This window comes from Petaurus breviceps, unplaced genomic scaffold, assembly GCF_028583685.1.
Source record: "Petaurus breviceps papuanus isolate PSGF00001 unplaced genomic scaffold, PetGlider_PUasm1.0 186, whole genome shotgun sequence".
In the NCBI taxonomy this organism is placed as follows: Eukaryota; Metazoa; Chordata; class Mammalia; order Diprotodontia; family Petauridae; genus Petaurus; species Petaurus breviceps.
This window is the reverse complement of record NW_027185798.1, coordinates 24,096,889-24,111,399: the sequence shown is the minus strand read 5'-3', so window position 1 is coordinate 24,111,399 and position 14,511 is coordinate 24,096,889. Positions and strand designations below refer to the sequence as shown.

At 46.9% G+C, this 14,511-nt stretch overlaps 1 protein-coding gene across 2 annotated transcripts in view; it reads right to left on the bottom strand.

Moving 5' to 3' along the window:
- Positions 1-14,511, bottom strand: part of RAB11FIP4 (RAB11 family interacting protein 4) — a 178,806-nt gene that overhangs the window by 17,190 nt on the left and 147,105 nt on the right. The window lies entirely within an intron of this gene.

Sequence of the window (14,511 nt, the reverse complement as noted above, 5' to 3'; positions counted from 1 at the left end):
GGAAGAAAGGGAGAGGGAGGTGGAGAAGGGAGAGGAGAGACAGAGAAAGATGAGGGAGGAGTGAGAAGAAGGGAGAGAGAGTGAAAGGGGGGGACGGGAGGGAGAGACAGAGATAGAAAGAGACAGAGAGATAGAGAGAGGTAGAGGGAGGAAAAGAGAGAGGAGGAAAGGATGGAGGATGGGTGGAGAGGTAGAGAGAGTGGAGGAGGAGGAGAGAGAAGCTGGTGGGAACTTTAGAAGTCATTCAAGCCTAACTCTGCAGCTGGTAACGATCAGAGGCAGATTTGAAAGCAGGTCCTCTGACTTTAGGGCCAAGGCTCTTTCTGGGAAGAAACGGGGATTTCCAGGTCACCGAATTTCCAACGGATCCGAGTCCGCGATGAATGCTAAGGACAAACAAAGGGTCTTTTTTAAAAGATCCATTTTTGGGGAGGGGGTCAAGAAGATAATCAAGATAGTTACAGGACCACCAGAATGCAAAGAAAACCAAAGCCACTGTTCCTGCCCTCAAGGAGCCCCCAGTCTCAGAGGGGCAGCCCACATGCCAATGACTGTGTACAGCTATAGTAAGAACAGGAGGCAATCTCAGAAGGAACGGAGAGGGGTTGAGAAGCATCTTGAAGGAAGCCAGGAGGTGGGAGTGGGGAAGGAGAGCCCTGAGGGTATTGGGTGAGAGTCAGTGCAAAGGCACCAAGCTGGGAAACAGTTCTTATATCAGGAACAAGGCCTAAATGGAGGATTTGATCATTGATCTTATAGGGAGGAGGAAGTCACTGGAATTAAGTGAGTAAGGGTGGTGGTGACAGGGTCAGATCAGGAAGACCCCTTTGGTACCTGAGCGAAGGATGGACCCGAAGGTTTCTGAAACAGGCCAGATGTGAGATGCTGGGGGCCTGCACCAGGGTGGTGAACATGAGAGGGTACGGAGGTTTTCTACTATGGGCACAGTATTGGGAAATGAGAATGCGATTTAAAAATAAAAATAGCAATAAAGCTTTTTTTGTTTTTAAGGAAAAAGACAGCTATTAAACTTTTCTCCGGCTTCCCTTCCTTGCAAAGTATGAAACCTTGATGCATAGGGATTTGAAACCTAACACAACTGAGGAAACTGAGGCCATCCAGCTGTCCTTAGTAGAGACAAGTCAAGGCTGGAGCGATTCCATCTGAAGGCACTGAGAAAACGTCTATGACTGTCCAGCTGTCACCCATGAGGTTCGTAAAATTCTGGAGGAGATGGAGTGGACAGGCTGGAACCAGGCCTTCAGCTCTCTCCATTCTCAAAAGGGAAGGAAAAGAGAAACTCTAAATGATAGGGGTCAGGAGTCTGACTTCCCTCTGTGGCGACATTTTAGAGTGTATGATTAAAGGGGATGGTACAAGTACTCAGAGACAGTGGCCATTACAAGCCAACATGGGCACATCAAAAACAAGTCGTACCAGACTAACCTCTTTTTCTCTTGGACAGTCACCACTGTGTTAGGAGAACAGGGGAAGGCAGCAGAACTACCTGGATTTCAGTAAGGTATCTGAGTAAGTTTCTCATGATTTCCAGGTAGATAAGACACAAAGGCTGGAGAGGTTAACACAGTAAGGTGGACCCAGAACGGACCCAGAATGTAAATTCCAAGACTCAAAGAGCGCTGACTTCATGGACAGATAGCATACTGGTGGGAGATCTCTAATGGAATTCCTGGGGCTCTGTTCCATACCTTTACATATGATTTCTCTCTCTCATTAGATTGTGAGTTAATCCTATTCCTTCAAGAGATGCTTCTATGATATGGTTTGAAGACCCCTTACCATGCTGGGTTTGGCTACATTCTATCTTGTCAATGTCCTTACTAAAATGTGGAATCCAGGATTTAATGTAACCATTTGGGTATCCACCATGGCAGAGTCCAGCAGGCCTTTGCAGCCTAGCATGGTAGGAAAAGCATGGGATTTGGACTTCCAAAAACTGATTTCAAATCCTGGTTCTGCCATTTATTGCTCTGCCTGGCTGATTTAAAGATGTCCCAGGTCTCTGAAGTCAGGGTGTGTTTCATATTTGCCTTGTACCTCTAACATTTAGCAGAGTGCCTGGCATGAAGTACGAATGAATGAATGAAAAGGCATGTATTAAGCATTCACTGTGTGGCAAGCATTGCAGTAAGTGCTAGGGATACAAACAGAGAGGCAAAGCAGTCCCTACTCTCTAGAAGCCCACTTGCTAATAGGGGGAGACCATGCAGGTAAGAAGGTTTCAGCTGCAAGTAGGTACTTGGTAAATGTCTACTGACTCCACCACGGTCATAAAAGGATTTAGTGAAGGAAGAGGATGCTTCACCTGGAGAAGAGAAGAAAAAGGGGTTGGGAGCAGAAAGAAAGGAAGGATGGATAAAAAGGAGGGAAAGAACAGCTATGTGGGAGTATCTGATGGACTTCTGGCACATATCTATCCTCCCACCAAAAACATAAGTACCGCTAAAAAGAAACATACCATACTAAGCCAGGCCCTCCCAGCCTTGGGTGAATGCAAATGAACATATACATGATTAATTATGCTTATGTGAATTATTAATATATAAATTAGAAATAATTTCTATATTATTTTATATATAAGTGATATTATGCACAACATTAATTTATAAAATTCACTGAGTACAGTAACAAGGAGCTATGGTCTAAAAATACATCATAAAAATATAATATCATATATCCCTACTACAATTGATATGGAAAAACAATGGGAAAGAACATCCGCTGGAACTAAGAAACAAAGTTGCAAAGAGAACCAAGGAGCTGGGTTCAAATCCTGGCGGTTTTGGCTGCCTGTGTGATATAGGGTCAACTGCTTACTCTCTTTGGGTCTCTGTTTCTCCACCTGTAAAATGGCTCCATGACCTCTAGGGTTTCTAAATCTGATATTCTACACTTCTTTGAGAGCAGGGACTGACCTTTTGTTTGTTTTCTAGGAGGTACAAATGATAGAGCACTGGGTCTGGAGTCAAAAGACCTGAATTCAAATTCAGCCTCCAACGCTTACTGGCTGCGTGACCCTAGGCAAGTCACTTGTTTGCCTCTGTTTCCTAAACTGTAAAATAGGGATAATTAACAGCATCTAAGGATCATAGGGCAGTTGTGAGGATCAAATGAGGTAACTGTTAGTGCCTGGAACATAGCATGTGCTTAATAAATGCAGACTGATGAATCTTAAAGATTATAATCCTGCCTCAGACTTACTCCCTATGTGACCTTAGGTAAGAAACTGAACCTCTGGGCCTTAGTTTACTCATCATCAGACAAGCGGTTTGGACCAGATAGCCTCACTCTAAATCTATGATCCAAAGATCCAGAAGGACTGATTGGAAGCCCTTTCACACTTGACTCTGAGGACAGCAGGATTTGCAAACACCACCAAGAAGAAAATGACATATTCACAAGCCTTCAGTTCAGATCATCAGCAATGATCAGATCCGGAACAGGCCGAGCTGGTTGGAAAAGTTCCTTTTTTGTACTCACCTTCCAGTAATGGAATCATCACTCCCTCTCTTCTCCCTCCCCTATCTGTATGGGGAATGGGGGCAACATCATCATTATTTATACAGTATTTTAGGTCTCAGGGGGCAGAATGAGATGTATATTTTGGGACGTGGTAAAAAGCAGGAATCCATTTAGCTTGCCTGGGTATTTCTGTTAAGATGATTTTTGTAAAAAAAGACAGAATGAGAGTTAAAGAAAATACATTTATGCTAACTAAAAGAAATAAAATTAAATTAAACTTTTAAAAAAAGTCAAGTCCCTAGAGGAGAGGACTTTCCCCATCCCTACTCTACATCTGGAAAATAGATTCAGAGCTTTGGGGAATCCAGAAGCTTTAGAAAGAATTTGGGACACCTCCCCCCCTCACCCCCCCAATGCACACAGTGGAATGCAGAAATATGGCTGGGGATGATGCATGCCATTCCTAATGTGAGAAGAGGATGCTTGGCTCACTAGCAAAGCAGCTCCTAGTTCAGGAGTTAGTGGCTAGAAGAAAACCTCCCGGGAGGGGTGGCTCTGCTTGGCAGGGCAGTGAAACAGAGGCACCTGGATCGCCCACTGTCAGTGGGAGGGACAGCAAGCCCCCAAATCTCTCCAAAGGCAAAGACCGCCCTAGCCTTCTGATCTTTGCTCCCCAGATGCCTTCTGGGAGGCTTACTTTTTCAATATTCATTTTATGAGATGATAAATGTGATTCCCTGGAAGCAGAGCATTCTTATAAATTTAGCTCTAATCTACCTAGAAACTTCTGAAACCTGTATGGGGGAGGGAGAGGTGAGAGGAGAATGGGAGAGAAAGAGAAGGAAAGAGATGGAGAGAGGGAAAGGAAGAGAGGAAGGGAGAGGAGAGAAAGAGAAAGAGGGGGGGAGGGAGGGAGAGTGGGAGGGAGGGAGAGAAGGAGGGAGAGGGAGGAGAGGGAGAGAGAGAGAAGGAGAGAGAGAGAGGGAGAGAGGGGGGAAGGAGAGGGAGAGAGAGAGGGAGAGGGACAGAGAGAGAGGACAGAGAGAGAAGGAGGGAGAGGGAGAGAAAGGGAGGGAGAGAGAGAAGATAGAAGGAGAAGGAGGAGGGAGAAAGAGAAAGAGTCCAGATAGAAAGAAGGAGAGATGGGGAAAGAGAGGGAAGAGAGAGAGAGAATGCCTATGGATGTGGATTTTCATAGTTTTCTAAGCTTTGCAAAGCGCTTTACATATATTCCTTCCTTTGATCCTCACAAGAACCCAGTGAAATAGGGGCTATCACTCCCCTCAGGCCCATTTTACAGGTAAGTTTACTGAGGTCCAGAAGTTAAGTGACTTAGCCATAGGTGTTCCTGACTCCAGGCCCGGCGCTGTGTGAACTATGGCGCCGCCTAGTGGCCATGATTAACACCAGGCACTTACTAACTGCTAACCACACTATCCCAATCCAGGGCATCTCAGAGGGGGCAGGGCTCTCAGCTCTCTAGACCCACCCATCCCTGAAAAAGAAATCCTTCTTGGCCGATCCAATCCCAGAAGCCTTTTGCATGATCTGGAGTGAGGGGAAAACCCCTGGCCCCCCGGCCTCCTTAAGCAGCCAGTCCATCGTTCCTCTGGACTGCCCTTACACCAAGCCTAAATAACGTTCCTCTCCAAAGAGCATGTTATTTCCTCCTTAGAAACAATCAGCTTACAAGTAAACATTGGAATGCAGCCCACTGGGAGGCAGGGGAATCTGGGAAAGAGCTTGGGGGTACAGGGCTCCCTGAGGATCCCCTTCCCTGCTGTGACACAAGCCTCCTTCCCAAGGGTACACACCAAAGAAGGCACACACCAAGGCCCAGTTGGGTGTCCTTCAGCCTATTTCCTCCCCTCCCCAGAGGCAGGAACAAGCCCTCATTAAGCTTTACATAAAACAGCTAGCACCAATAAGGTATCTCCTTTGGTCCTCACCACAAACTTGGGAAGTAAATGCTATTATTATCCCCATTTTACAGGCGAGGAAACTGAGATGGAAGTCAAATGACTTGCCCAAAGTCACACAGGTAGTATATGTCTCAGCCAGGTTTTGAATTTAGGTCTTCTTGACTTCAAGTTTAATACATTATTATTTGCTAGGTGACCCCTCAACTGCAAGGCAATTCCTGGGCTGTGCAACATGATGGGTCTCTAGGGCTGCTGGGATATCATTCACAGTCCACTATGGCAGGCAGACCTCTTTGATACTAAAGCAAAGGATGCTGGTCCCATTCTTGTAGGAAAATACAAGTTAGCAGAGAGCCTTCAGCCCTAACTGGAATGGGGGCTGGAGGCCCCTCAGAGGCTTCCCTAGGAACTTCTCCATGCCTGGAGTCTTCCTGGAGCAGAGCTGGCATGAGGATGAAGGGGGCAGAGGGTGGGGGAAGGTCCAGCTGGAACCAGGTAGATCCTGGAGGTCTGAGCCTCTGCCCATAGGCATCTCAAGAGGGCAATACCAACCCAGCAGAAGGACCCCAAAGTCACTTGTCTTGCTACAGGAAGTTGGTGCTGGCTGAATTCAGAGACAGCTGAAAAGACCATGGTGCTAGGGCAAGTGGGAGAGAGGGAGCTCTCCATGGCCCTAGGGACTTGATAATGCTCCACTCTCCTGGGTTCCTCAGGGGGAGGAGGGAAGAGAGGAGAGAAAACCGTAATGAGTCAACTGGGTCCCTAGCCCTGCAGCTATCCACCCACACACCTCCACGGAGCAAAACATCCTCAGTGACAAAAAAAATGTTTCCACTTTCCAACGGCCCTGACTGTGGCATCACTCCCCTGAGACTCATCAACCACAAGCACCTACTCCATGCCAGGGCACAGTCCTAGGCACTGGGGATGCAAAGACAGAAGTAAAACAGTCTTATAGTCCATCAAAGGAAATATGGGGTTGTTTGTTCTGTGTTGTGAGGGACTTCGGGGAGGTGATGCCCTGATGGGCCAATGAACTGGATTTAATCAAGGCAGGGCAAAGTCACCAGCCTCACTTTCTTCTCTGAAGTCATCTGGGTCCAGTGGCAAGATACAGATCAAGACATGGCCACATGTCTTGATCTGTATGTGGCCACAAGGAAATGGCCACAGATGCAGTGGGAGACCTTGGCCTTCTTTTCTCAGGTCTCGGTTTGACTGAGGCAACACCCATTCAGTGATTAAGGCTAGGCAAGAAATGAGTCAAAGAATGACCTTTAATTTTACCTACTTAAAAAAAATTAAGGGAAACAACATATCTTCCATATGAGAGATGGGATTAGGAACCAGACCTGCGATTTCAGTGATATTAGGGAATTCCCAGGATGTGGAAAAAATCCCTCTCCCGGGGCACTGTCAGCTTTTACTCCATGCAGAAATGCTACACAGAAGAGATGGATGGAGAGGCAGATTCTTCTCATTCCGGAAGCCAACATTTTCCCATTTCTAGCTCAGTGTGGCCAGCAATGCTGGGCACTGGTTTTCTGTCCCGGAACAGAGTTCTTTCCTTCCCACACTCGCTCTCCCCTCCCAATGCTATTTAATGACCCATTCTTTAGGATGCTATAAGATGGTATCTAACCTCCCTTAGAGAACATGTTTGGAATGAGTTGGCAAGGCCCCCTATACCCTCCCTCCCCCATCCCCCACCCCCTTAGCGATGCTCCATTCTCTGCAAAGTAATGTGGAAGAACCAAGGGACCAAGCTTGTCTCAACAACATTCAGTAAAAATAGCCTCCAATAGTACACTCTTCCTGATTTATTCCCCAACATGCTATGGGGCGAGTGCCTGGGATTCACACGCACACCCTGGTGAGGTGAGGGAAAGAAAACAAGGGTGGGGGGAGAAGGGAAAGATGGGCAAACTGCCTGGCCTCAGGAACATGTTTCTTTCAGTCTGGGCTCAATGTTTAGGCAAGTGATGAAAACCGTTATCAGAATATGCCATCAGGGTATTCAGCAATGGGGATGTCAAAACCTGTTCCTTTTTTGAGGGAGGCAGAAAGTTTCACTTACACAGACACCATGTGTAGGTCACGGGGGGAGTGGGGAGAATGAGAATTACAGTCAAAACAGGAGAGGAAGATACAAATCCCCAAATCTGGTGAATTAACTAAAGTTGTGTTGAGTATAGGGGTCTTTCTTCCATACTCCAGGCATCCACTGGGATTGGGTCATCCCAAGAGATAGCTTTCAGGGTGGGGGTATAGGATCCATTCTCCTGATGGCCAACTTCTAGAGAGTAATGACCTTTCCCACACTCAGCTAGACTGGCCTTGAGATCCAAAGTGGAATCTCTCACTCAGCCACACTGGAAGGAGGGACATGAGTTCAAATCCCAACTCTGCTCTTTATTTCTACCTTTGAGGAAGCAGGTAGCCTTGTGGTCAGTGCTCAACCTGGAATAAGGCAGTTTTTGCTGTGGCCGTTGTTCAGCCATTTCAGCTGACAATGATAATAATGCATTGGTTTGCCACTTCCTTCTCCAGCTCATTTTACAGATAAGGAAACTGAGGCAAACAGGGTTAAGTGACTTACCCGAGGTCACGCAGCCAGTAAATATCTAAGACTGGATTTGAACTCATTCCACTCTGCCACTTAGCTGCCCTGGAATAAGGCAGACCCCCTGTTCAAATCCTGCCTCATATACTTACTAGTGGTATGACTGGTTAAGTCACCTTTCTGGCCTTGGTTTCCTTTAAAACAAGGTTACGAAGATCAAATGAGCTAAAATAAAGGACTCTGCCAGCCCTACAGCTTTCCGTTAGTGCTGTTATCATTACCATATATATTATATATCTACACACTATATAGAACCAGATATTTTTATACTATATATCATATATGCTATATTACTATATATTATATAGAACACATTGCCATATATTCTATACTATACTATATACAATATAGACATTGGGTATACATTCTATATACTATACATTGTGTATACATTATACACACACTATATATATATATTTATTATTATTATTCCATACTTATTATTACTACTTTCTCTGTGACCTTGGACACAAGTCACTGGGTCTCAGTTTCCCCTTCCCTAAGATGTAGGTGCTGGATTACAGGACCCTGAGTCTCTCCCAGCCCAGATCTAGGATTGATTCTGAGATCTCCTTCAAGCCTAAAGAGGGCTCTTGGGCCAGCTTCCAGAGCCCAGATTAATAGGCATACCACAAGCCCAGGTTGGAAAGTCCTAGCCAGAAAGGTCTGAGAATAATTAATGAGGGCCCCTTCAGGCAGATGCCTATCAGGGAAGGGCAGGATTGATGACCCACGCTGGAATTTGTACAGGAGTATGCAGGAATGCTGCTCTTTCCATTTGAATACAGGTGTTGGCCACACACCCAGGGCCCCGGAGCCTCTGGTTCCAAATCGTTACCTTCCCTCCCAACTCCCTAGAAACAAAGCTTTGGCTGTGAGTGTAAGACTTTCCCAGAAGTGGCTCCGAGCGAGAAGGCCCTCAGAGGGGTCACATCCACTCTGGACCTGAACAGGAATCCTATCTCCCCAAGGAGAAGCATCGGTGGTGAAAGGGGAAAGAGCCTAATCTGGAAATTCCCACCAGCCCTGAGTCTGAATTGGGACAGAGACAATGAAAGGGAAGGGGTGCAGAGACACAGGGTCAGAAAGAGACAGACACAGAGAGACAGCAGAATACAGTGGCCTTTTGCTACAGAATACTCTGGAGCCTTGGTTCTGGAGTCAGTCCTGGATGTAGATCCCTGCTCTGCGAGCCCCGGGCAAGGCCCCACCTCTCTGGGCCTCAGTTTCCTCATCTGTAAAATGAGAGCCAGCCTCTGAGTTCCCTTCCAGTTTTAAGGTCAGATTCTGCTCCTAAGGGCAACTCACTCTCCAGAGTTATCTAATTTGGTCATAATCACCAGGTGTCTCAGCCCAGTGGTAAAAGCAGCTGAGTCTCAGGAAGCCTGGTTCAGTGCTGACCAAAAAAGGTGAATTTTGAATTTCATACTCATAAGAAAAGAGTTTGGGAGCAGGGGGAGCTGCCAATGAGAGAAGTGGGGAAGGGGAGGAGAAAGGAATAAGTGAGGACCTACTATGTGCCAGGCCTTGTGCTAAGGACTTTATATTCTCTCAATCCTCACACCAACCCTATGAGATCATGGCTTCCATTTTACAGATGAGGAAACCAGGGCAAACGGCAGAAAAGAAGAGGTAAAATCACTGGCTGGGAGTAGGTGACCTTGGATTAAGAATTGTAAAAAAATCCTCAGGATCATACAGAACACGTCAAGGAAGCCAGATGAGGTCCCAAGGCTCTGGAGTGTTCTGTAGTAAAAGACCCCTGCACTCTGCCGCCTCTGCATTTTAGTGATATTCTGTGTCTCTGTCTCTTTCTGACCAAGATGAGGTCAGTAAAGAGGACCACTGAGTAATGAACATGGTGGGTGACTTAGTGGGTCAGACCCGGTTATAATGGCTTTGTGGCTTTTCCTGTAATGATTCATTGAGACGAAGGCTGAGGGCGACTTGGGACTGAGGACCAGTCCAACCCATAGAAGAGCAAAGAAGGGAGGCATTCTGAGATTCCCAGGGAAGACGAGGTCCAAGTAATTCCTCTGAACTAGAGATTCCCCCACCTGGGCTAAATACCCCAAGGAAGCCAGAGGTAGACAGGTCCCATGTACACCAAATAGTCATAGACCTTCAACAAAAGTGCTCATTGATAATGGCCAAACAAGTTATGGCACACAGTTGCAATGGAAAAGCATTACTGCATCCAAGAAACAGTGAGAGTGAAAACTTCAATCATGGGAAGACAGCTGTGACCAGGAAAATAATACACACAATTCCTTCAACAACATAAATGGAAAAAAACAAATGAAAGGAATGGGATGGAACGCCTTACAATCACCTAGGTTGGAAAATATACTGCGTACCTCCCCTCCTTCCTTTGCAAAGGTGGGGGACCGTGGATGTGGAACACGGCATGCGCAGTCAATCTGCTTCATACAATAAAGGATGGCTGCGGGGAGGCAGGGATACGTTTGGAAATGATTTAATGTGATATAAAAATAGAAGCAATTAATACAGTTTTAAATAGTGACTAACCATGGAGTCTAAGCTGACTGGGTAGGGGAGCAAGGGACACTGATGGGATGAAGAAAATACATAATTATCAAGAAACCCTAAGTGAACAGGAGTGAGAGGGGCGGAAGCTGAGGTAGTCACTGAAGGGACCTCTCCAGTTGGAAATTTGGGAGGCGGGGCAGCTCTGAGCCATAGGAGGTCCAAGGTGGGCCCAGGCCCAGAAGGCAAGCAAGTAAATCAACCAAAATCTATTGAACACAACAGTCAGTTAAATTAATCTGCCAAGTCAACAACTATTAAGCCCCTGCTGGGTGCTAGGCACTGTATTAGGCCCTGAAGATACAAAGGTAGGCAAAAACAGACCTTGCCCTCAAGGATCTTACATTCTAATGGAGAGAAAAGGTGAAAAACTCACTCCATATTAAGTTAAATAAAAAGTGGGTGGGCAGTGACCCAAAAGGGGAAGCCGCTTGTGGCTGAAGGGCCTTTGAAGGGCCTTCTGAAAGGGAGCAGGGCTGGAGAAATGGGGAAGTTTAGGAACTGAGGTCAAGACCTACCAATGGTATGTGCAACAAGAATTCTGAAGCCCCTCAGAGTGTGTGTGTGTGTACAATACAGGCTGTGTGACCCTCAGGAAGTCCCTTCATCCCCTTCAGCCTCAGTTTCCTTATCTGTGAAATGGGAATAATGATAGCAGCTACCTTACTGGGTGTGTGTGTGTGCATGTACAAATATGAACATACTTTGTATTTGGATTAATATAGACCCACATGCTATCAACTATTATGGCAACTAGGTGGGGCAGGTGAAACTCTGGATCTGGAGCATAGAAGACCCAAGTTCAAACTCTTCCACAAACACTAACTGTGTGACCCTGGGCAAGTCACTTCACCTCTTCTGTAAAAAGGAGATAATATTAGCCCCTCTCTCACAGGGTTACTGTGGGAATCAAAGGAGAATCCATAGAAAGAAAGCATTTTTACAATCCTTCGAGTGTTATTCATATGTTATGATGGTGATGGTGACGATTTGGCTTCTGAAGAGCTGATGGCAAGCTACAACTAACTGCAAGGCCATTTTTGGAATGTGCTAAAAGAGAGATCCGGCTGGAGAGGAGCTCAGAGAGCAAGTCCTAAGGCAGGGAGGAGGGAGAGCAAGGCGCCCCAGGTTGACAGGTAATGCAGGGCAGAATGACACAGATGGCACGGATATGTAGGGGATTTGGAGTCACTTACCCCGAGTTCCAGTCCTGACCCTTGCAACTTCCTGGTTATGGCACCTGGACAAATCACTACTCCTACTTAGGAACATTCTGCCTCTTTTCTTTGAGACTGATTCTGTGTGTTTTTATAGACAGCCTTGTGGTCTCTCCCATGAGAAGATCCTTAGGAACAGGAATTGTTTTATTCTTCCTGTTTCCATCCCCAGTATCTGGCACAGAGACGGTGCTTATGCTCGTTGAAAGGGCAGCTAGGTGGCACAGTGGATAGAGCAGTGGCCCTGGAGTTAGGAAGGCCTGAATTCAAATCCAACCTCAGATACTTACTGGCTGTGTGACCCTAAGCAAGTCATTTAACTCGGAAAGAAAGAAAGAAAGAAACAAAAGAAGGAAAGAAGAAAGGAAGGAAGAAAGGAAAGAAAGAAGGGAGGAAAGGAAGGAAAGAAGGAAGGAAGGAAGGAAGGAAGGAAGAAGGAAGGAAGGAAGGAAGGAAGGAAAAAAAAGTTTACTGACTAATTAACTTCTCTGAGTCTTGGTTTCCTCACTTGTAAAATGCACTGCCTTCTTAAGAGGAACTTAGTCAAGTAACTAAAGGGTTATTGTTACACTTTTTTCTACTACCACTGTCCAGGCCAGCCTGGAGACAGGCTGCTCCTGTCAAGCAGGACCCTCTGATCCAACAGAACACACACAGCCAAGCTCCTAGCCTGGCTGAGTGCTGTGACTCTGGGAGCAAAGGCCATCTCCTGAGCCCCAGACCCTGCCCATCTTCCCTTCAGGAAGAGCTCCTCATCCTCTGCTCCAGGACCGGCAGTGCCCAGCTGGGCAGGGGAGGCCGGAAGCCCCACAAGCTGCTTCATCCCACAGAGCATTGGGTCTCCACACTTAGGGAAAGGGGGGAGGGGGTGGACTGCTTCATAACTTAGGGGCCTAAATAGTACTTGATCATTAATACCTTCTGGAGAAGAGCTCTGTATTTTGACACCCACACTATTTAAATAGTCTAAATGCCTAAATGCTTTGGTCTGTAACTGCATACACCAAGAGTAGATGAAGCTAATATTACCAGGGTTGCTCCCAGCTTCAACCCCAACTTTTCTAGGAGTTAAAGCTGAAGGTCCCTTAAGAGATCATCGAGCCCAGGGGCTCTTAACATGCCTCTCCCCTCCCTCCCACCCCCCCACCCCCATCCATGGAGAGGTTCCAGGGGGTTTGTGAACATGGATGGGAAAATAATCATTTTTGTTCACAGTTGACTCTTTCGTGACCCAATTTGGGATTTTCTTGGCAGAGATACTGGAGGGGTTTGGCATTTCCTTCAACAGCTCATTTTACAGATGAGGAAACTGAGGTAGGCAGGTAAAGTGACTTGCCCAGGGTCACACAGCTAGTAAGTGTCTGGGGCTGGATTTGAACTCAGGAAGATGAGTCTTTCTGACTCCAGGTCCAGAGGGCTCTACCTACTGAGCCACTTTCCCTAACCTTTAATGAAAACGAGCAAGTCCTTTATCTAGAAGCCTGATCCCAGCATGGGGTTCAGAGGCTCCCAGTAGCAGGTCAAAGGGGTCAAAGAACAAGAAAGGCTGAGAAGGCCTTGATGTAGCCCCACCCTCTCATTTAGCTGGGGAGAAAGCCAGGAGAGGTGAATGACTCGCTGCCTCAGCTCACACAGCAAGGGAACCAGGTCTTGTCCCCCAAGTCTTTAAAGGCCCAGAGGTTTCTTTGCCACCCAGGTTTTCCCCCTCATATAAAAGGGAGTCAACCAGGCCCGGTCACAGGTGTGAAAAGCAGGGATTCCCTCCAGCCACCAGAAAATCCTCTTCCTTCTGAAGCTCCCAGGGGCTTCCATCCCCAAACAGGACATCTCAACAGTGAGTCAGTCAGGGGAAAAGCCATTGCTAATTAACAGGTCTCCAGCCCTTCTGTGCCACAGTCTTTATTTTTGGCAACTTGAAATCCAGGGCAGATAGATTTCTTCTGTTGTGGTAGGGCTAGGAAAGACAACACCACAAGCCCCAAACTCCAGCCCCTTGCTCATGATCACAGGGCACCAGTTCTAATTCTGACGTGGCATGGTATCTGGTCCTCGAGCCAGAGATGGGGTAGACCTTGGCTGCTCAGAAGGAAAAAAACTGGGGGGAATCTCCCGGCTCTTGGTTCTTTAAAAGCTCATTTCTCAAGGCCCCCCCCCCCCCAGACAAATCCAAGCCTTGGCGAGGCCATCTGAACACCCATTCTACTGCTAGCACTTTCAAAGTCTCTGCCACTTTGTGTTCAGTCTTTCCTTCCTTCCGTCCCTGTGACCAGCCCTGAATCTGTCTCTGTGGCTGAGGGGGGTCTCTCTTTCCCACTATCTAGGGGTCTGTCTCTCTCTGTATCTGGGAATCCCTCTGTCTGGGGGGGGGGGTCTCTCTCTATGTCAGGGATGGTGGGAGGGTCTGTCTCCCTGGGGCAGGGCTTTCTTTGGGAAGGGTCTCTGTGTGTGTGTCTGTCTGGGGGTCTCCATCTCTATGTCTGGGAGTCTCTGGCTGTCTCTCTGAGTGATTTGCTGTGTCTCTGGGTCTCAACACCCAACACTCACTGAAGAACCTTGGAATAATCAGCTGATCAATACCAACAAGAATTTACTAAAAGCACCTACTATGTACCATGCACCTAGCTAAGTTCTGGGGGTACAAATACAAAAGGCACCTGGCCCACTTCCCATGGACACACACACACACACACACACACACACACACACACACACACACACA